Source organism: Haemorhous mexicanus, chromosome 16 (assembly GCF_027477595.1).
Source record: "Haemorhous mexicanus isolate bHaeMex1 chromosome 16, bHaeMex1.pri, whole genome shotgun sequence".
NCBI classification, from domain to species: Eukaryota; Metazoa; Chordata; class Aves; order Passeriformes; family Fringillidae; genus Haemorhous; species Haemorhous mexicanus.
Window position 1 is genome coordinate 14,093,558 of NC_082356.1, and position 23,721 is coordinate 14,117,278.

Sequence of the window (23,721 nt, forward strand, 5' to 3'; positions counted from 1 at the left end):
CACAAATCTCTGTGCGCTCTCCTTGGCCCTACAGAACCCTGCCTGTTTGCAGGGCACTGGCTGGAGGCAGGTTCTGTTTGCAGCTTGGAGAAAGGACAGCTCAGACTGAGCCTGATGGCTCCAGCAAAGGTGATGCTGGGGCTGTCCAAGGGCAGAGTGGCTGCAAGCACATTAGGGATCTCCTGTGAACTACTGATCACTAAAAGTAACAGCTCAGATCTCTCAGGCTGTTGTCAAAATTCATCATTATTACTTCCTAATGAACCTTTAATATTTATCCCTTCTCCCTGCAATTCCCTAATATTATGCCACTGAATATAAAGCCTTACGAAATTTCCTCTTTTTTATCAAAATCCTTCTCTTAGTAATATTCTATGACTGACCAGAACCCCTCAGCATGCCAGAGCTTCATGAGCATTTCAACTCCCCTGCACGAGAAATACCCAGAGTTGTACTCACAGAGTCTGCAGGCATTGAGATGTTCCAGATTTAGGAGATCACTGCAGGAGCTGCAGCTGCATTGTCCTGCAGCCAGAGGTTCCTGTGCCAAGGGCTGGCAGTGATTGTGCCTCAGGCACTTCTCAGCACCTTCCCAGCCCTGACTGATTGAAGCTCTCTGTGCCTCTGTGCTGTGCCCAGGGTGGCTGCAGGCAGTGCCCCAGCCCTGCTGGGCTGGGAACAGGAGCTGCTCATCAAGAGAAATGTGCTTTTGAAGCTCTTCTTGGTTACCAGGAGCTGCCTCTGGGCCAGGAGCCCAGCCCAGCTCAGCAGCACAGACACAGCACAAGGACTTTAATGACCCTCTGGGGCTTTGTGCTCAGGCCCTGAACATCAGCCCTTGAGAGGGAGCTGAAGAAACCTCTCCAGAACTCCAAGTCAGAATCACACTCCAAAGTTTCTTGCACTTTTAATGGGTCCCACTGAGAGACACAACTGAGAAAGTGTCCCCAGGCCCCAGGCAGAGCAGAGAACTGCAGGCAGTGATGACAGGTGGGGACAAAGAGAAGCCAAGTCTTGGTGCCCTGGGGCTCAGCAGGGTCTGTGCCACCAAGGGCTGGGAGGAGACACCTTGTCCTGAGGCACTGGGGCCTCCTGGCACAGCCCCAGCCAGGCTGGGCACTGTCAGCCCCTTGTCCTGCCCTCAGCGTCCCCCCCTAGCCCACATCCCAGTGGTCTCAAGGATCTGCTGGAAGGAGTCCCTGGGGAGCCTTGCTCAGCAATGGCCCTGGGGGCTCCTGAATGCTCCCAGGGACTGCAGGTTTTTCAAAGGACTTTGGGTTTGGCTTTTGCCTTGGAGTCTCTGAGAGGTTTGTGCAATCATGGTCTCCAATTATCTGCTGTAATTAGTCCCTTGAGAGCTTTGTACTGACACTCAGTTAGGCTCATTATACTTTGAGGTACTCAGAAGCTTTTAAGGTAGTTTGGAATTTCCTTTCCACACTTAGTCTCTGAGAAATTTGTGCAGTCCTGGCCTCTAGTTCTCTCCTGCAAGGAGTCCACGAGGAGCCTGTTTTGGAGAGTGACCTCAGTGGGACCCATTAATGCCTCAAAACACTTTGGGTGTTTCTTCTGCGTTTGGCTCCTGGAAAGTTTTGTGCAATCTCCTCTCAGGCCCTGAAGTTCCATTAGGATCAAGCAAGTTCTAACAAGCCATGGGTCTGCCTTGATTTCCATCTGCTCTCATGCAGCTCATCAGGAAGGTTTCTGTAGTGGTTTTGGTTCACCAATTTGAGATTTCTTGGCCTATGCATCAATTAGTGTGGTGGGTTGAGTGTTGGCTAATTACCAGTGCACTCACTGGAATATCCTTACTCATTTCCTGCTGTGAGATAGGATTAGGAGAAAGGCAATGTAGGCTCAAAACATTAAAAGGGTATAAAGAAAATGTTATTAACAGTAGCTAAAAGAAAGAGCAATAAGAATCAGAACCAAACTTTCAGAACACTTCTCCTCTCCCCACAACCTCTTCTTTCTTACTGACAATGTAAGGAGACAAAACCTAAAATTTTCAGTCAGTTTACCACCTCTACAATATTCTTTTTTTCAGTTCACTTAAGGAGAGAAGTTCCTCCTGTTAATGTTGTGGAGACTTCTCCACAAGAAAACTGTTCTCCCATGGCTTTTAATTTCCATGAATAGCAGCCACCTGGAAAACTTTGTCAAGTCCCTCCCATTTTTCACAGCTTTTGCCTCAGCTGTGTTTAAGCACCATGTCAACTTGTGGGGTATTAGTTTGAAGGTGAGCTGTTTAAGAGCAGAGGTTCTCTTCATCTATGCCTGAAATAATTTTCATCTTTGGGAACAGAGGTCTTGTCTCCCCGAGGGCACAGGGTCTTATCACTCTGCTCTTTTCTCGGTAAAAACTTCTCATGAAATCACAGATACTTCAACATTTGCTTACTTTAGCATGGAGGCCTTTGCTGAACAAGTCATCTCCCCATACTTTTCAATGCATTATAGGGAAAATGAGAGTCTGATGTATCAATTACATGCTTCTCCATAGCTTTACAACAGGATTTACAAGAGCCTCAAGATCAAGGCACCTCCTCATCCCTCCCATCTGGGACTCAACTTCTTCTTCATGGACCTCATTGTGTTCACGTTGCTCCTCTATGTGCCTGCACTTTGTCCTTTTCTCTCACTCGAGGGAGGATGGAAGCACTGACAGAGTTCATATCTCACCCAGGCCCTGCAGATGGTTCCGTGACCCCAGCCAGGCTCAGTCCTTGGGCCGGAGCTGTTTTACGATGGAGGTTTCTGCAGCGCCTGCGCTGGGGCTGTGTCAGGATGGGCCGTGCTGGGGCAGGGCCAGGATCTCAGCAGCCAGGCCAGAACACAGCAGCAGCACGGCCGGGGGCCGATGGCTTCTCCTCCCCCTGCCCGGGGGTTGTGGGTGAACCCCAACGGTGGCAGAACCTTGGCCGAGCCGGCCCGGCCCGGGGCTGCTCCTGGGGCCCGGCGGATCCTGGCTTGGCCCGGGCTGGCGGCGGGGCAGGGCTCAGCAGTGCCCAGATGTTGGAACTGCAGCCATGGCCTGGCCCGGCCTCGGCCCCGCGGCCTCCCCTGCCCTGCCCGGCAGCCGATGGGGCCTGGCGGGGTCCCTGGGAAGGGGCCCGGCCCCACGGCAGGAGCTGCCTGGGCTGCCCTGGCTGAGACGGGGGCTGGGTCAGCCTTGTTATCTCTGTGCCAGCCAGAAGGGAAAGAGACCCTCCCAGGCTTTTTCATCTTTAACGTGTGTCTTCACAGAGGCATTTACAGTTTCCTTAATGGTTTAACAGATTGTCAATTCTCAAAGCTAATTCCTGATTGGGTTTTTGTCAGACAAGGAGGAAACTGCTAGCAGCTTCCCTTAGAACATCACTTCCATGATGCAAAACCACCACAACGGCACCGAGCACAGAGCTCCTTTGTCCATATGTAGTGGCCATGTCTCTGAGGCCTCAAAACCCCTCCTTGGGAGATCTCTCCAAAGTTTTTCCAAATGAAAACGTTCAGATCAGAATTTAAGAAAATCACCAGAGGACAGGGCCAGCCTGACCTGTTTGTCCTGGCTACTTTTGTTTGGGAGCAATCCTTGGATATACAAAATTTGGGAGGCCAAATCCTGAGTTTTGCCATGGTCCCTTGGCAAGAAGGTCTGTTCTTTTCCATAGGAAGGAAGGAACATAGTCCCAGTGTTTCAGGGGCAGATGAGAGGTGACCACCAGAGGCCAAGGCCAGCCAGAGCTGGCAAGTTTTTTTCTCAGATATGCCCTTACCTACAGGAAATTTTTTAGGGAGAGTACCAAGTTTGGCAATGAGCATCTGAAAAGTTGGATGGTTCTTTTCCATAGCAAAGAAAGCACAGAGCACCTGTGCTTCAGGAGCTGATGAGAGGCAGCCCTTGACATCCCAACATCAGCCAGACCTGTCAGGTGGACCCTGGGAAGCCAAGCCAGCCAGACCAGTTTGTCCTGGCAGCTTTTGTCACTGAGGAATCCTTGGATATATGGAACTGGGGAAGAAGAATCTCGGTTTTGACCATGGACACCTTGAGAAGGAGGACAGTTCTTTTCCATAGGAAGGAAATTACCATGCCCCAGTGATGGGAAAGCAGGTGAGATGGTATCCCCAAGAGGCCAAGGGCAGCCAGACCTCTCTGTCCTGGCAGCTTTCACTTGGAAGCCATCCTTGGATGTACAGAATTTCAGATGTGGAATCCCAGTTTTGGCCATGGGCACCTGGTCAGGATGGATGGTTTTTTCCTAAAGGAAAGAAACGTGCAAAGTCCAAGTGTTCTGGAAGAAGATGTGAGGTGGCCACCCTTAGGCCAAGCCAGCCAGACCTGTCTCTCCTGGCACTTTTTGTCTAGGGGCTATCCTTGGACATAGGGCATTTTGGAGTTGGAATCTTAATTTTGGCCATGGGCACCTAGACAGGAAGAAAAGTTCTTTTCATGATTAAGGAAAGCACAGAGCCCCAGTGTTTCAGAGGCAGATGAGTGCCAGCCCTCAGGAAGCCAAGGCCAGCCAGACTTGTTCAGTCCTGGCAGCTTTTGTCTGGGAGCTATTCTTGGATATAGGGAATTCTAGAGGCACATGCCCGATTTTGGCCATGGGCTCCTGGTCTAGATGGATGGTTTTTTCCCATAAGAAAGAAAAGCACATGGTCCAAGTGTTTCAAAGGCAGATGAGAGGGGGCTCCGGGTGGCCAAGGCAGCCAGATCTGTTTCTCCTGGCAGATTTCATCTGGGAGCAATCTTTGCAGATAAGGAAATTTGAAGGAGGAATCCCAATTTTTACCATGGGCCCCTGGAGGAGAAGGACAGTTCTCTCCCATAGGGAGGAAAGCCCAGAGCCCCAGTGCTTCAGGGCCAGATGAGAAGCTGCCCTCAACATGCCAAGGTCAGCTGGACCTGTCAGGTGGTCCCCAGGAGGCCCAGCCAGCCAGACCTGTTCCAAGTTCCCTTGGTTTTGTGGGACCCCACAGTGTCACAATGGTGTCCTTTGTTCCATGAGGCCCTGCAGTGTCACAATGTTTCCCTTTCTTCTGCAGTGTCACAACAGCGCCATGCTTCCCTGAGCCCTTGCAATGTCACCATGGCCCTTTGGCTCCATGTGGCCCTGCTGTGTCACAATGGCTCCTTGGTTCCATGGGCCCACACCTTCATCCTTGGCCCTTGGTTCCATGGGGTCCTGAGTTTCACAATGGCCCCTTATTCCATGCAGTACTAGAGTGTCACAATGGTCTCCTTGATTCCATGAGGTTCCATAGTGTCACCATGGTGCCCTTGGATCTGCACTGTCACAATGGCCCCCTGGTTCCAGGAGTTCTGTACTGTCAGCAATGGTTTCTTTTTTCCAATGGTGCCTCAATGTGTCACAATGGCTCCTTGGTTCCGTGATGTTCCAGAGTGTCATTTACAGAAGACACACCATGAAAAGCCAGTGTCAATAAAGGAGACAGAGGAGTCCTTCAACGATATTGGAATAAAGGGAGAAAATCCATCAGGGCACACACCCATGGGGTTTTCCCTCTCGAGCTTTCAGAGGGCACAGCCTCCTTTTATCCTAAGCTCCTGGCCACATGTTGCCCTCTTCCTTTATCCATTGGCTGAGGTACCTGGAAGGTGCAGCCTTCCTGAACCCCCAACCCCATATTCCCCTCTTGAAACTGTCATTTTTCTCCAAAGTTCAGGCTTGTGCAGACCCTTGTCTGTTTCAGGAGCCAAGCTGTCCGGGCTCTGTAATAAAACTGTTGCATGGAATTCCCATGGCAGTGGGATAGCGGGGAGACCCATCCATGGAATTCTCACCTGACTGGGATGAGTGTGAGATCTGGCCATGGAAATTCTGTGGGTATTCCTGCATTCCCAAGTCCCTCATTCCTGAATTCCCCATTCCTGTAGAAATTGCCCTCCCTCTCCCACACACACCTTTGTGCTCCAGAGCTTCTCGACCATATCTGATGTATTCTGGGGGCCCTCCACACAGGTGTGTTCCAGGTAATGCTTCACCTGCTCCACCATGATCCCTTTGGATTCCCAGCACATCTGGGTGATCCAGGAAGCACTGCAGGACACTGCAAAGCTCCCAGATCCCAGCTGGAAGGAGATGAAATCCCTGCCCTCGTAGCCATACTGGTGGGATCCATGGATGCTCTGTTGGACAAGAGGTCACAGCTGGAAACCACCTGCAGCATGTGGAGACCTGGATACAAGGAGAGAACGGACCCAGGGAGTTGTGTCCCAGCCACAGGGAGCCCCTTGGAGCTCCCTGGAATCCCATTCCAGCCCCACAGATCCCCCCCATCCCCAGAGATCCCATCCCAGCCCCTCAGAATCCTCCATTCCCACAGATCCCAGCCCAGCTCCCCACTCCCCCCACTCCCCCTGCTCTGGTTGTACCGGCCCCGTCTCCAGGGCACTGTCGGCCACGGGCCAGTTCCTGTCCTTGAGCTGGGGCTGGATATCCCAATGTCCCGGCTCTGGCCATCCCAACGTCCCAGCTCTGGCCATCCCAATACCAGGACTGGCCATCCCAACGTCCCAGCCCTAGCCATCCCAATATCCCAGCTCAGCTCCCACCACCATCCCTGGTGTCTGTGGCTCCATCCGGCCCCGCTCGCTGCCCCAGCGCTCCCAGGGGGTCCCGTCCATGTCCCCCACAGTCAAGGACTGGGGGAGCCCCGGGCCGGGCTCTGACAGCGCCACTTCCAGGTACAGCAGGAAGTGCAGAACTGGGGGGACACGGAGATTTGGGGGAGCTGGGGGAGCTGAAAGTGAGAGTTTGGGGATCCAGGGAGGACAACAGGCCAGGGAAAGGGGGGACGTGGAGAGCTGGCAGAGCTAGGAAGGACGTTCAGGGGCTCAGAGTCAAGTACAGGGGGTGCAGGGACTGGGAGAGCTGGGATGGGGTGTTCAGGGAATCCTGTGCCCAGGAAAGGGGGTGCCAGGGCTCCTCAATGTGAGGTAAGGAGGGGCTGGGGGCTGGGAAATGCAGGAATGGGAGCCCAGGGGTCCAAGGTCAGAGAAAAGGGTGGGGCTGGAGGCTTGGAGAGGCGGCGGGCTGGGGAAAGGCTGAGTTGGTGCTGAATGAGGGGGTGCAGGGGGTGCTCAGTGCTGGGCAAAGGGGTAAAAGGGCGTCTGGGTTCTAAGGAATGGGGGTGCAGGGGAGTCTCACGGTAACAGAAATGGGGGAGCAGGGAAGTGGAGAGGTAAAAGGGAGTTCCAGGGGATCCTTGAGCCCAGGCAAGGGATGTTCCAGGGTTTCCCAAAAAGGGGGTACTAGGGTGGGGACACCTGGGATGTTTGCAAAGGGGCAGTTCAGGAGGTCTCTGGTTTTGCACAAATGTGGGGCTAGGGACTGGGAAAAGCAGGAATGGGGATCCAAGGCATTCCAGGGCATCCCAGGGTCAAGCCCATAGCAAGTCTGGAGGCTGGGGAACCAGGGCATGGCCGGGAAAAGGGGAGCAGGGGCTCCTGATGTCCGAAAATGAGGGATTCAGGGGGGTCCCTGTGCAGGATAAGGGGAGCACGGGGGTCTCAGTGCCAGCAATGGTGGTTCAGGGTCCCAGTTCCTGGGGTCCCACTCTCCCCTGGCCCCCCAGGAGCGCCCCCAGCCCCAGCGCTGGAGCCATCGGGCACTCCCAGGATGATCCCAGTAGAACTCAGTCACCCAGGAGCTGCTCCCAGGATGACCCCAGTACAGCCCAGTCACTCCCACTCCTGGCATCCCCCCCACCCCTCTCTGCGTTCTGACCTGACCCGGCTCCATCCCCGCCCCTCCCGTGGGCTGTGAGGGCTCCGGCAGCGGGGAGGAGGAGGAGGAGGAGGAGGAGGGAGGGAGGGACGAAGAGGCGGAGGGGCAGCAGGAAGCAGCGTGAGGAGAGGACGGGGAACCACCCGGCTCTGGCGCTGCCTGAACTCGCAGCACCCCGGGAGCATCGCCCTCCATCCCGCAGGTGCCCGGGGAGGGGGAGCTCACCCCAAATATCCCAGGGGTACCTGGGTTTGGGGTTTTTTGGGGGGGATGTTTGGATCTGGCAGAACTCCAAAGCCGAGCCGCAGATGGCCCTCTGGGGGACATCGGGGGCCCCTGGGAGGTGTTTTTGGGGAGGTCCTGGTGGGGGCGGTGGCAGCAGAGCCCCGGCAGGGGGACAGCGGTTTTGGGGAGCCCCAGGAGAGCCGCGGCTTCCCTGAGTGGGAGCCGGGAGAGAGGAGAGCCCCAGAAGCCAAAGGGGGACCCCGAGAGGGGGGAACCCCTGGCACTGCCAGCACCTCGGCACTGGGGGGGGGGGGGCTGGGGCTGGAGGGGCAGCATGGCCAGGAAAGGGGTTCGGGGCTGCCAGGGCCAGCAGGGGCTGCTCCCAGCATGAGCCCAGGCACTCCCAGTCATTCCCAATTATGATGCAATTTCCCCCAGCATGCTCCCAGTTGCTCCCACTTTCATCCAGTGTGTTCCCAGTTCTCACAGTTGCCTCTAGCATAGCCCCAGTCACTCCCAGTATGAGTCCAGTATGATCCGAGTGTTTCCCAGCAGGGCCCCAGTCACTCACACTTGCCCCCAGCATGGTCCCAGTTCCCCCCAGCACACTCCCAGTGGCTCCCAGTCTGGTCCCAATCACCACCTGCATGTTCTCAGGCACTCCCAGTATATCCCAGTTGCCCTGAACATTCTCGTAGTCATTGCAAGGCTCTCCCAGTTACCTCAGCATGGTTCAGATGCCCCCAGTTTTATCCCAGTCATTGCAAGGCTCTCCCAGTTACCTCAGCATGGTTCAGCTGCCCCCAGTTTTATCCCAGTCATTGCCAGGCTCTCCCAGTTACCTCAGCATGGTTCAGCTGCCCCCAGTTTTATCTCAGTCACTGCCGGGAGATCCCAGTTATCACCAGCATGCATCCTGTCAGTCCCAGTTGCTCCCAGTTGTCCCCAGTGTGTGTGCAGTTGGCTCCCAGCATGGGCCTGGTAGCTCCCAGTAACCCAGTCAGGGTCCATTGACACCCCCTATAATCCCAGAATTTTCCCAGTCACTCCCAGTATGATGCCAGTGGCCCCCAGTGTGATCCCAGTTGCTCCCTGTCAGTGCCAGCATGACCCCAGTAGCCTCCAGTATGATCCCTGTGACTCCCAGTCTCTCCCAGTATATCCCAGTCACCCCCAGCATGCTCCCAGTTCCTCCCAGTTGCTTTCAGCCTGATTCCAGTTGCTCACAGCCACTCCCAGTCAATCCCAGTATGATTCCAGTCACCCTCAGGGTGATCCCAGTCTCAGCCAGCATGGACCCAGCTGCTCCCACTGTGATCCCAGTATGATCCCAGTTGCTGCCAGAATCATTCCAACTGTTCCCAGTTCCTGCCAGTATGATCCCAATTGTCCCTAGAATAGCCCTAGTCCCTCTCAGCATGGTCCCACTCACTCCCAGTTGCCCCCTGTGTTGTTCCAGTCTTCCCAGTATGGTTATAAATACTCCCAGTCTATCCCAGTTTTCCCAGTGAGGTTCTGGCTCCCTCTGAATGATCCCAGTCTTTCCCAGTTATTCCCAGTTGCCTCCAGCCTGATCCCAGTTTCTGGCAGTTGTCCAAAGTGCTGTCCCAGTTGTTCCCAGTATGATTCCAGTTGTCCCAGTTGTCATCTCAGTCCCCTCAGCATGGTTCCAGTACCTTCCAGTTGCTCCCAACTGGAAATGTGTATGTACATTTTCCTCCCAACGTGGGCCCAGTAGCTCCCAGTAACCCCCAGTCAGGATCCATCGACACTTGCTGGAATCCCCGTGGCTCCTAGGATAATCCCAGTGGCTCCCAGTCCCTGCCAGTATGGTTTCAGTCATGGCCAGAGTGACTCCCTCTCACTCCCAGTGTGGGCCCAGTTTCTCCTAGTCACCTCCAGCATGGTTCCAGTCACAGTCAGCGCCTTTCCAGTCACTCCTAGTCTGGTTCCAGTAGGATCCCAGTCATTCTCAGATACTCCCAGTACTATTCCAGTCACTCCCAGTACAATCCCAGTCTGTTCCAGTATGATCCCAGGATGGGCACAGCTGCTCCTATTATCATCCAGTGTGGTTCCAGTTTCTCCCATTTATTCCCAGTGTGGCTTCAGTCTCTCCCAGTGTATCCCAGGTGCTCCAAACATGTCCCCAGTCACTGCCAGTCAATCCTGAGCTCCCATCTCCTCCAGCACCAGCAGATTCAGAGGAGAGGAGAGGCCCTTCCGCTGCCCAAACTGCGGGAAGGGCTTCAAGCACAACTCCGATCTTATCAGGCACCGGGGCATCCACACCAGGGAGAGGCCCTACGAGTGTCCCCAGTGTGGGAAGAGCTTCTCCAGCAGCTCTCACTTGACCCAACACCAACAGAGGCACCAGTAAGGGAAGCCCTGCAAGTGCTCTGACTGCAGGAAGAGCTTCCTGCACTGCTACAACTCCACCCCCCATTGGAGGACACACATTCCCTGTGATCCATGTTGGGAAGACACCTGGCTGGTTATCCTTCTGGTTTGGCCCCATTTTTTTCTGATTTGTCTCTATTGCTTAAAAACACCTGAAATAGGACTAAAAAGAAAGTAATTGATCAAAGATGTCCTACTATTTGACAGGTATTTCCGATAGAATTTATGGTTTAAAGACATATTCTGGGGTATTTGTGGGTTCTTGGGGGATTTCAGGAAGTGTTCTCTTATTTCTTTGCACTCCAAAAGTCAAGATGGTTTGATCTGTCACCTCAAAATGTCTCAATCTCACTGAGAGTAACTCAATCTTACTCCAAAAGGACTCAATCCCACCTCAAACTGGTTTGTTCCCACCTCAAAAATAATTCAGTCACGTGCCAAAATTACTTGATTCCACAGCCTCCAGGGTGAGATGGGATTGGAAGGTGACTGGGAGAAGTGGGATCCAAATTTGAGGGTATTGGGATCAGGATTGTATGGGGCTGGGTGGGTGTGATCAATTTTGATGGTACATAAAACTTTCAGAATTATTGATTTCTGTCCTATTCATTTTCAGTCAGTTCCAGTTTGTTTTTCAGAGTGCCACCTTCTCAGATGATTGTGTTTGTGTCCTCCTTTCTCTCCTGCCTTTCTTTGCCTGCTCTGTTTCTCTCTCAGTGTCTCTCTTGACCCAGGGCAGAGATCCTGCCCACATTTAATTCCCAATCCACGCGTTACAACAACCATGACTGAAGTTGTGAAGGCTGGCAGTGAAATGTCACTGTAGGATCTTGCTCCACTTGGCTTTTGGCTCTTTCATAAAAGCTTTGCCTTCCAGGGCAGGAATATCTTTTCCTGGCTGGGAACTGGAATTCCAGCCCCTGGGTGTGTGCCATGGATCCCAGAGGGGCATTCCTGAGGCTCCCAGGGTGCTGCTCCTGCTGTGCCTCCCAAGGAGCTGTGCAGGGCCAGGAGACAAGGTCCAGCAGCTCTGTTGGTTCTGCAGTGCCACAAGGGCCCCTGGTTCCATCAGTTTCCCTACTGCCAACAGCAGTTCCTTGGTTCCCATGATGCCCTGCTGTGTCACCATGGATATTTGGTGCCATGAAGTTCTGCAGTGTCACAATGGCCTCCCTCGCTCCATGAGCTTCCGCAGTGTCCAAACGGCCTCCTTGGATGGGCAGTGTCACCATGAACCATTGGCTCCATGCATCCTCGCTGGGTCACCATGGACTCCTTGGTTCCATGAGGTTCCAGGGGTGTCTCCATGATCTCCTTGGATCCACAGTGTCACAATGGACCACTGGATCCACGTGACCCTGCTGTGTCACCATGGCCCCTTGGTTCCATGGGACCCCAGGGCCACAACTGACTCCTTGCTTCCACGTCACCCCCTCAGTGCCAAAATGGCCCCTTCGTTCCATGAGGAACACAAAGGTTTTGTAGAAACATGGAGCAAATCCTGCTCAACACACCTGAGAACATCTGTTTGCATTCAAGAGAGAGCTTAAAGGTGAGGATGGCACCAGCAGCTTCCATCTGCAACAGAGAGCCAGGGAAAGGACGGGGACAGAGAATTCAGCTGCAAGACTCAGAGAATTCTGCTCCCAGAGATCATTTCTGCTCACACTGTCCCTTGTAGAAAGGTGACACAATTCCAGGCAGCCTGGACTGAGCAGGTGGTTCCTGAGAGGGGTTTGTTGTTCAGGAAACCTGCTCAGGCTTTCCCATTCTTTCCTTCCCACGAGGAAAACTTCTCCTGGGCCTGTGTGCAGGCAGAGCCATGAGGAGAGCAGGTGGGACATGGTGCAGTGGGCTGGGACATGGAGCTGCAGAGCTCAGGGGACAAGGTTCTGCTGCAGGGCACAGGGATGTCAGTCCCAGCTGGGCCATGTCAGACATGGTGAGGCTGCAGCTTGTCCAAACAGGGTCAGCCCTCAAGGGGCTCATTCTTCTCCATGCCCAGACCTCCTAAGGAGACATTCAGCATCAAGATCACCTGGGGAAGGCTTCTATCAGCTCTTCTCTGAACTGGAAAATAAAAAAATGCTCACTTAATTAAAGAAAAGAACTCATCAGGTACACTTTGAAATCCTCCTCCTTAACAAAACACCAAACTGACTTCAGTCAGCTGCACAAGCCCTGGAGACTTGAAGCCCACTGAAGGAAAACAAAGAGTCCTCAAGAGCTTTCTGTATTTCGATGATCCCCATGGAGGATTTGGGGCAGAGTCCAGGAGCCTCAGGCACTGAGCGAAGGCTGAAGAAGATGCTCAAGAAGTCAGGAGACAAATTCCAAGTCCCTTGGAGCATCACTGGGTCCCACTGAGGGCAGGGAGTATCAAAGGGACTCCCCAGGGCCTGGTGAGAGCAGATCCTTGAGGCCAGGATTGCAGGGAGCCAAAGGCTCTGAGCAGGGAACTGCAATGCTGAGCCAGGCCTGGGCTGGCTGGGGGGAGCAGAAAGGCCAAGCCCTGAGCCCAGCCTGGGACAGCAAGGCCTGTCCCTCACGGGTGGCTCGGGGCTCTTTGTGGGGCAGGGGGATGTGAGGGGCAGCAAGGACAAATGTCATAAACCTGTGTGACACTCCAGATCCTCATGGAACCAAGGGCCCAGTGTGACACTGTGGGAAGTTGTGGAACCCAGGGGATCATTGTGGCACTGTTGGGCCCATGGAACCAAGGGGCCAGTGGGACACTGAGGGGCCTCATGGAAACAAGAGGCCACTGTGAGCCTGCAGGGCTGGAACACCCCAGAACACTGAAATGCTGGGGGTAACCAAAGGTTCCTTTCCTTGAGTTTGGTGCACAGGGGAATCACCAACCAGATATTCTCAACATGGCCAGATGCAGAGAATATTGTTGGTAGGAAGGGACCCACAAAGATCATCAAGTCCAGTTTTTAAGTGAATGCCCCACACAGGGATTGAACTCACAGCCTCAGTGATGCCAGCACCATGCTCTAACCAACCGAGCTAAGAGGTCAAAATTACAGAAGATGTTACTAGAAAAATATAGACAATCAAGGAACTTTGGCAAAGGGTTTAAAAGCTTTGCCAAAGAACACCCTCTTCAACATAAAACTCTTATCATAGCATTGACTTCAATAATTTAGCCCCTATAACCTAAAAACCTTTAACCTTTAAGATGTTAATTTACCCCAAAATGTTCCAGGTAAGTAGGATGAGAAGGACAAGAAATAATGAACAACAGCAGACAGAAGATCTATAGAAAGACACACACATGGGAACCAGCTGAGCTGGGTTAGCACTGGCTATTGTGTGCTTGATTGACAGCTCAGCCAATCAGAGCTGGGTTTGCACCGCCTCTTCTGGGTGATTGACAGCTCTGCCAGGCCAGGGCTGGGGGCAGGGCTCTGTCCCACCACAAACCAAGGCCTGACCCAGCCCCGGCCCCACACGGGCATTCTGAGCATCCCAAGGTGTCTCGGGACATTGATCTCATCCAGCCTGACAGCGACCACAGTGACACTGCGGAACCTCATGGAGCCATGGGTCAGATGTGACAATAGAGATCCAAGGAAACTATGGTGTGACCATGGAATCCAGGAATCATGGAATCAGGGAGACCATTGTGCACCTCAGGGGCCCTATAGAAGCAAGGGTCAACGATCAAACTTGTGATTGATTTAAAATAGAAAAAAGGAGCCATTGTTTCACGGCGAGCTGCATGGGGCCGATGGATCCTTGTGACTCTGTTGGGGCTCATGAAACCAAGAAGCCATTGCGATATTGCCAGACCTCGTGGAATCAAGGAGACCATTGTGACAGTGTGAGGACCCATGAAATCAATGGAACATGGAACAGTTCTGCTTGATTTGGCCTGCTTGGGGCTGTCTGACAGGTTGAATTTGGCATGCCAAGTGCCACTTCCCATCTGACTGTGAAGCACTGGAGCTCTGTGCTTTCCTTACCATGGATAAGAACTATCTTTCTTGTCTAGGCACCCATGGCCAGAATTGGGATTCCGTGCCTGAAATTTCCTATATCCAAGGGTTTCTCCCAGACAAAATCTGCCCATACAGTCAAGTTTGGCTAGCCTTGGCATCTGGTGACTGCCTCTCATCTGTCCCTGCACCAGTGGGGCTTGGTTGTTTCCTTCCTATGGAGACCAGTGTGACACTGTGGGGCGTTGTGGAGCCAAAGGGCATTGCTACACTGTAGGAACTTGTGCAACCAAAGCGATCATTGTGACACTGTGGGGCCTTGAGGAACCATGGACACCATTGTGACACTTTGGGGTCTTATGAAATGCAGGGGACATTGTGACACTGCAGGGTACCATGGATCCAAGGGACCATCGTGACACTGTGGGGCCCCTTGGAACCAAGGACATCTTTGTGGCTCTGTTGGGCTACATGGTCCCAAGGGGCCTGTGTGAAGCAGCAGGGCTTTGTGGAGCCAAGGAGCCATTGCTGCATTTCAGGGCCCCGTGGAGCCAAAGGGCCGTTGTGATCCTGCAGGGCACCATGGATCCATGGAGAGCATTGTGGCATTGCAAGGCCCCATGGAATCATGGAGACCATTGTGACACTGTGGGGCCCCAGAGAACCAAAGGGCCATTGTGACCCTGTGGGGCCTCACAGAAGCACAGGGCCATTGTGACATTATGGGAACTTGTGCAACCAAGGCGATCACTGTGGCACTACTGGGCCCCAATGGAACCAAGGGACCAAGGTGACCCAGTGGGGCTTCATGGAACCAATAGATCATTATAGCACTGTGGGGCCTTGTGGAACCATGGAGACCATCCAGATCCTTAAGGATTTGTGTAATCAAGGGGCCATTATGACACCTGAGGGCATCAAGGAAGCAAGAGAACCATTGTGACACTGCAGGGCCCTGTGGAACCAAGGGAACATGAAATAGGTGGGGCTACCTTGTCTCCCAGGGGTCACCTGACAGGTCTGGCTAAACTTGGAATGTGGAAGGCCACTCCCATCTGCCCCTGAAACACTGGGGCTCTGTGCTTTTCTTTTTATGGAAAAGAACTGTCCATTTTTTCCAGGCATCCATGGCCAAAATTAGGATTCCACCTCCAAATTTCTGTGTATCCAAGGATTGCTGCCAGACAAAAGCTGCCAGGACAGATAGGTCTGGCTGGTCTTTGATTCCTGAGGGGCAGCACTCACCTGTTTTCCAAACACTGGAAAGGCCTCTATGCTTTTCTTTGTACGGAAGAAAATCCTCCTTCTCCAGGCACAAATGTCTGAAATTAGGACTCCACATTCATAATTTCAATTAACCAAGGGTTGCTCCAAGAAAACCTGCCAGGACAGAAAGGTCAGCCTTGCCTTGGCCTCTGATGGCTGCCATTCATCAGCTCCTGAAACACAGGGGCTCCATGGTTTCCTTCCTATGGAGACTGATGTGACACTTGGGAGCCTTGTGAAATGAAGGGGCCATTGTGACGCTTCAGAGCACCATGGATCCAAGGGACCAATGTGATACTGTGGAGCCTAGTGGAACCAAGGACATCGTTGTGCCTCTGTTGGGCTGCAGGGTCCCAAGGGGCCAGTGCAAAGCAGCGGTGTGGGAGCTGGCCTGGCTGTAACTCAGAGTCAGCCAGATTTTACCCCAAAAGAACTGGGTGTGAGTTTCAAGCCCTGGGAATAATTTGTTTCACTTAGGGGGAGTTTGAGAGTTCCCCATAAAAGCCTCTAGTGTTATGCTAAGTTGTCCAAGTTCTACTCCCCTATTGGTTACTTGTTTCCCCTGTATGGTTATTGTTCTAGAGTGTTCTACCCCCAAGTGTATATATTGCTGCTTTACCTTTATCTCAGGTCTTTGGATCTGTTCCAGATTGCAAGGCAAGATGTATTCTATCACCATCTGTATGGCAGTTGTCTGGTGTCAAGTGGGCAATTTCTCCTTATCTCTCTCCCTGAGTGATCATAATCACTCCTCCCTTGGCAGGGGACATCTGCTGATAACAAGCTATTGAATGTCACTGCATGACTGATAAGAACTATAACTTTCCATTGTGAGAAGCTCTGCCCAGAGGGTGGAGCCAAGAATTGCTATCTAGATATAATTTGGGGATTCTGACACCCCAGCACGGACTTTCTCCACTGGATTCTCCAGAGGAACAGCAGCTGCTTCTACTTTCATGGATCTGTGGAGTTAGAATACTCCCTTTCTCTACAGGACCCCCCCCCTTCCCCCCGCCCCTTGCTCTCCAGCAGAACCACACCTGACACTCCAGGAGGACTGCTCCACTTTTCCAAATGGACTGCTACCAACACCCTGACCAAACAGGGTGTCAGGTTGAGTTCTGACTCTGTCAGTGTTGTTCTAGTGTACTGCTTTGTTTTATTTTATCCTTTTATGTTTTTTTTTCCCTTCCCTATTAAAGAACTGTTATTTCTTGCTCCCATATTTTTTGCCTGAGAGCCCCTTATTTAAAATTCATAGCAATTCAGAGGGGTGGGGAGGGTTTGCATTCTCCATTTTAGGGGAAGCTCCTGCTTCTTTAGCAGGCACCTGTCTTTCCAAACCAAGACAGGATCTTATCCCTCATACTGTGCTGAACTTCTCCACGTTTATTGGTTTTCACCCTTTTATTAAAGTTCCTTTTTGGGCAACTTCATTGATCCTGCTTGTAGGAGCGACGGTGGGTAGGACGGTCGGGACAGACAGAGGCAAGAGATCTCTGAAGCCAGGTCTTGGAACTTGCAGTTTATTGTACCCAAGGGGCCTTGTTTGGAGCTGCCAGCCATAGCTCGGACCAGGCACGACAGAGGAGCTCAGAAGAGGTGCCCGAGATGCCCGAAAGAGGAGGGCAGTCCCCGTTACAATACAATAAATCTTCTTCTGTGCTGCATATTCTAATTTTCAGTAACCAATCCAGTACAAGATACAAATCCTATAGCATTTACATACAGCCTATAAGAATCATTACATTACTATACTGTGTTACATTTTAAACCCTAAAAGCTACTCTTTGGACCCCTTCTGCCAAGCTAGTAGGATCTGCTCTGACCCTTGCACCTGTCTGCAAGCAGAGGGTATTGTTTAATCAAAAGGTGATTACCTTCAGCCAGCCATACCATTGTTTTCCAATTGTTCAGTAACTAAGACTTGGTATCTCGAAGCTTGCTTGCATTTCAATCTCACTTACAGTTTCCATATTCTCAAAAGCTTTTGCCAGGCAATCATATTTATAAGGCTTTCCTGTTTCACCTTCCCCAACATCTGCTCCTTTTCATATTTGCCATCCTCACCCTGAAGTCGGGGAACCAGAAAGGTTTGTTGCAGCCACCCGCATTGTGACAGGTACTGAAGGAAGGGTTCAAGAAGCTTCAAGTGGAAAACAAAGACTGGTTCAATAAACTCTTCCAGTCCTGGGGACTAAAGGGTTGGATGATGTCTAGCTAAAACAGGACTATTAATTCTCTTAGTTGTTGTTGTAGTATTGTTAATTGTCCCATGTTTGTTTGGATGTTTTTATAAAGTTTTACAAAGTTCTTTCAGTTCCATTTTTGTTGTAAAACAGAAAGGGGGAGATGTGGGGATTGGCCCAGCTGTGACTCTGAGTCAGCCAGATTTTACCCTGGAACACCCAGGCATGAGTTTCAAGCCCTGGGAATCATTCATTTAACTTCGGGTGAGCTTGGGAGTTCCCCCATCAGCCCTTAGTGTCGTTATGCTAAGTTGTCCATGTTCTGCTTCCCTATCGGTTACTTGTTTCCCCCATATGGTTATTGTTCTAGAGTGTTCTACCCCCAAGTGTATATATTGCTGCTTCCCCTTTATCTCAGGTCTTTGGTTCTTATCCCTCTTACTGAGCTCAACTTTGCCACATTTCTTGTTTTTCCCCCCTTATTAAAGTTCCTTTTGGGCAACTCCATCGATCCTGCTCCTTTTCATTTTCGCCACCTTCGCCCTGAAGTGAGGGAACCAGAGAGGTTTGTCACAGCCATCCTCATTGTGACAGCAACCAACCATCAGAATGAGTCCAGGCCTTGGCTGCCGTGGCACCAAACTAAGGAAAGGGTCCCTGTGGCCATTGCCATGGCACCTGGTGGCACCAACGAGTGTCTCTGCAATTGTACCTGGAACAGCCCTGGCCCCACTTTGTCCTGTCCTTTGTCATGGCAGCCCAGGACAGCAACAGCTCTGCAGGCAAGTGGCCATGGAACCTGGCTGCAGAAATGGTTCCTTGGGGTGGTCTCCAAGGAAACCTGAACTGATGGGGGTTGCCATGGCACCCAAACCCAGCAGTGCAGTCAGTGCAGTGTCCATGGACACAGTCCCTGGCAATGGCCCAGTGCAGGCTGGGATGAGGATCCACCCTCACAGCTGGCCCAGGGCAAGTCTGCAGTTCCCTGCCCCACAGCCTGTCTGCACAGAAGCACTTCCAGGGCTCTCTGCATTTCCCTTCCCCTCGCTCTTGGGTCACTTACACACCTCCCAACTTGGAGGTTTGAGCTTCAACGAGGCCAAAGCTGATCTGTCCTTCAGGAGATCATCTAATTCTGCACTGAGCCAACTCTGGATTTGTGTTTATTGTAGAACTTCCAGTGTGTCTAAAACATTCCTTGCACGACTCTGCCTTACGGAAGGGGAACCTCCTTGGAGGCAGCTTTGCTTGGTACACACGTGAGGAGGGTGTCTGCTTCCAATGTGGAAGTTCAGAAGTTTTTGATTGCTTTAAAAGAAAAATTGCAAGAAAACCATCTTTGGCTTTGCAGTCAGTTCTCAGAGCAAAGCTGGTCCCAGGTGAGTAAGGAGAGAAAGGATGGGGTTGGGAAATAGACCAAGGTTGTCCACACTGGGTCAGAGCTCAAGGCACAGCTTCTCGGAGCAGGCCAGACCTCCTCAGGAGATTCCCAGGATCAGTATCAGTGACAGAATGCTACAATCATGTCTGCTCTAAAGAGAACAGTAATAAAAGACACCCTTTAAAATAGGAATGTGGCTCGATAAGAAGCACTTTGAAATATTTCCCCAAAAGTTCAGCAGGAAAACTTCCTGATGAACTGCTCCAGAGCAGAAGGAGATCAAGACAGAGTCATAGTTTGTCAGGACTTGCTTGATACTAATGAGCCCCGTGGTGCATTTGGAGTTGAGCCCTGGAACCTCAGGGCCTGAGAGGAGATTGCACAAACATTTCCAGAAGTCAAAGGTAGAAGAAAACCCCAAAGTGTCTCAAAATATGAATGGGTCCCACTGAGGTCCATCCACAACACAGGCTCCTCATGGACTCTTTGGAGGAGAAAATTGGAGGCCAGGATGGCACAAAATCTTTTAAGAGACTCAGTGTGGAAAAGAAAATCCAAAGAACCTTAAGCACCTTTAGTACTTCATAGTAATAATGAGCCCCATTGAGTGTCAGTACAAAGCTCTCCAGGGACTCGTTAAAGCAGATTATTGGGGCCATGATTGCACAAACCTCTCCCAGAGTCTGTATCCAAAGGGAAACACCAAGTACCTTAAAAGAACTGAAGTACCTTGAAGCATTAATGAGCCCACTGAGTGTTGTTACTGACAAAGCCTCTCCAGGGACTAATTACAGCAGATAATTGGAGGCCATGATTGCTCACACCTCTCAGAGACTCCAAGGCAAAAGCCAAACCCAAAGTCCTTTGAAAAACCTGCAGTCCCTGGGAGCATGAAGGAGCCCCCAGGGCCATTGCTGAGCAAGGCTCCCCAGGGACTCCTTCCAGCAGATCCTTGAGGCCACTGGGATGTGGGCTAGGGGGGGATGCTGAGGGCAGAACAAGGGGCTGACAGTGCCCAGCCTGGCTGGGGCTGTGCCAGGAGGCCCCAGTGCCTCAGGACAAGGTGTCTCCTCCCAGCCCTTGGTGGCACAGACCCTGCTGTAGCCCAGGGCACCAAGACTTGGCTTCTCTTTGTCCCCACCTGTCATCAGTGCCTCCAGTTCTCTGCTCTGCCTGGGCCTGGGGACACTTTCTCAGTTGTGTCTCTCAGTGGGACCCATTAAAAGTGCAAGAAACTTTGGAGTGTGATTCTGACTTGGAGTTCTGGAGAGGTTTCTTCAGCTCCCTCTCAGGGACCGATGTTCAGGGCCTGAGCACAAAGCCCCAGAGGGTCATTAAAGTCCTTGTGCTGTGTCTGTGCTGCTGAGCTGGGCTGGGCTCCTGGCACAGATGCAGCTCCTGGTAACCAAGAAGAGCTTCAAAAGCACATTTCTCTTGATGAGCAGCTCTTCTGCCAGCACAGCAGGGCTGGGGCACTGCCTGCAGCCACCCTGGGCACAGCACAGAGGCACAGAGAGCTTCAATCAATCAGGGCTGGGAAGGTGCTGAGAAGTGCCTGGGGCAGAACCCCTGCCAGCCCTTGGCACAGGAACCTCTGGCTGCAGGACAATGCAGCTGCAGCTCCTGGAGCCATCTCCTAAAGCTGGAACATCCCAATGCCTACAGACTTGGTGAGTACATTCTCTGATTCTCTCTTGTGCAGAGCAGCCAGGGGTGCCCAGGGCTGTCCTGCAGAGCAGGGTCCTGCAGCCCAGGGCTCTGTGCTGGGGCAGGGTTACTGCTGCCTGCCAGGGACAGCTCTCAGCCAGCCTGGGGAGCTGCTCCCAGCACTGGGGAGAAGCTGTTGGGGGAAGGAGTCACCCTGAGCAGGGCAGGTGCTGCTGCTGAGAGGGGCTGGGTGGGGCAGGGCTGCTCCCAGCTCCAGACCAGCCTGGGCACAGCTCCGGAGGGCACTTCTCAAAGAAGGTAAGCCTGGGATTGCTGTAAAGATCAGGAGCTTTCCTGAGAGTGTTTTCAATTTTCTGCTTGGAGAAGGATGGGAAAGTTGGGGTGATGACAAAAAGATTTTTGCTTTTTCCGTATTTTTCATATATTCATGCCTCTGTAAAATACTATTATATAGTTAAAAGTCTATAATCATTATTTTATTCTATTAAACTCTTTTTTTAAACTCTTATTAAGCTACTATTATATACTTCTATAACTATAATCCTTTATTAACTCTGGTACATTTCCTAACCTTTCTCTGAGTTTTTAGAACAATAAGCTGACTGTCTAAATACATTCCTGAAATACTGTCCTATTATCTGTGTTATTATCAAATAGTCTTATTATTAGGAAGAGAGCCTACAAGAACATTTTGTTTATTGACCAGAATATGAGCAGTCACAACAAAAAGTGAAGGCAAAGAAGCCCTTGGACCTACTCCAATGGGTTGACCCAGGGGTGTGTAATTGGGTCAACACAATCTACTCTTGGATGTTCCTGTTAAATATCCTAATTAATCATCCTTAATAAATTGCTGAAATTATCAGGTGCCGGGTGTGCCCCATCCCCACTGGGACACCTGGAAGCTTCCAATAAAGGTCTGATTTTTACTGTCCTAGCACTGTTGCAAGGGTTTTTTTCTCTTTTGATTATAGACCATCGGGGTATGAGAGAAGCAGAACAGGAATTGTAATCAGATATTCACAGAACATTCTGACTGGAAAGGGACACACAGGATCATACAAGGAATGTTTGAACATTTACAGGCACTCCAGAACTGTAACTTTGGGTGGTCAGTCCCTCTGCTGGGAGCCTCCCAAAGGGCCCTCAGCCACTCCTCAGCCCTGGACAGCAGCAGCATCACCTTTGCAGGGCCCAGCAGGGCTCTCCTGAGCTGCCCTTGCCCACCTGCACACAGAGCCTGCCCCAGCCAGGGCCCTGCACACAGGCAGGTTTCTGTAGGGCCGGGGCACCCAGGCTGGGATGGGCTCTGTGAGCGCTGGCAGGGACAAGGCTCCTCTCAGGAGGGAATGTCCAGGCCCAGGGAGATGCTGAGGGAAGGAGAGGAGGCTGAAGAGAGCACTGCTGGGGGCAGGAGGGCACTGCTGGTGTGTGGAAGGTGCTGGGCAGAGCTGGGCACAGGAACACTGTCCTGAGTGCCCGGCGGTCTCTGCCCGGCCCTCTCAGGCACAGCACCACAACATCTCCTCTTGTTTCTGCACTGCCCTGATATTGTCACTGTCATCTGCTGCTCTCAGGGAGGCTCTGGCATTTGCAGCAGCTGAGTCAGGCACTGCCCTTGGCATTCCTGCCAGGCAGAGGTGTCCATGGGAATGGGGTGTCCAAGGTTCCTTGGCACCTGTGGGGCTGTGGGCAAAGCAGTCCATGGGAAAGGGGAATGAGCTGAGCCCCCTCCCTGAGATCCCATCATGGGCACACACAGGGATCTCCTTGCTGTGCCCTTCCAAGCCCAGAGATGCCCTCCTGGGTGCAAATCTGTGCCAGAGCCTCTGGGAGTTCCCTGAATGTCCCATGGGGAAGGGCAGAGCTGCCACAGCTGAGGAAATGCTGTTGGGTTTGCCAAGGCAGCCGTGAGTGTCCTTGGCACATGGGGGTGCTGAGACCTTGCCCAGAGACCTTTGGAGAGGGTGAGACATTCAGGGATCCCTCTGCTCTGGGCAGGGTCTGGTTTATCCCAGGGTGACCCAGGAGTGTGATTGTGCTCTGATTGCAGCCAAAGGTGCAAAGGCAGGGCAGTTGGGAACAAGCCCATCCAGCTCCTCACCTTCCCTCAACCACAGGGAATCCTTTGCCTCTCCCATCTCTCAGTGGCAAACTCTGAATGCAGCAGAAATGCTGGGGATTTCTGACCTCAGAGAGACAAAAATGGTGTGTGGGTAGGAAAACAATTCCTAAAACCAATTCCTGCTATCATTTGGACTTGGAGGTTCAGATACTACCAAACCTTTCTGCATTAGGAGTAATTCCTTTGAAAAATCCTGAATATCCAGCCTTTTCCCTCTGCCACATGGCCAAAAACCCAGGGCAGAGAGGAAGGGATGGCTCCTCGAGAGCCCCCATGCACAGGCCTGGCTGCCCCTGGCACGCTCAGCCAGCACAACTGGAGCTCAGGCACAGACCAGGGTAAAGGTTTTCCAAGAACAGGAAGAAGGCTGCGTGAGTCCCAGTGGGAGAGTCTGCAGGGAATGGCCCAGGTTTGGCTCAAAGCAGTCTCTTCTCACTTTTCACTGTCCTTTCTCCATGAACAGGTCCCCATGTGCAGCCCCAGCAAATGTCCAACAGCAGCTCCATCAGCCACTTCCTCCTGCTGGCACTGGCAGACACGCGGCAGCTGCAGCTCCTGCACTTCTGCCTCTTGCTGGCCATCTCCCTGGCTGCCCTCCTGGGCAACGGCCTCATCATCAGCGCCGTAGCCTGCGGCCACCACCTGCACACGCCCATGTTCTTCTTCCTGCTCAACCTGGCCCTCAGCGACCTGGGCTCCATCTGCACCACTGTCCCCAAAGCCATGCACAATTCCCTCTGGGACACCAGGACCATCTCCTACTCAGGATGTGCCGCTCAGGTCT

The 23,721-nt window shown here is 52.3% G+C and overlaps 1 pseudogene; it reads right to left on the reverse strand.

Moving 5' to 3' along the window:
* Positions 1-1,474: 1,474 nt before the first annotated feature.
* LOC132334983 (class I histocompatibility antigen, F10 alpha chain-like) lies at positions 1,475-7,934 on the reverse strand (annotated as a pseudogene).
* Positions 7,935-23,721: the final 15,787 nt, after the last annotated feature.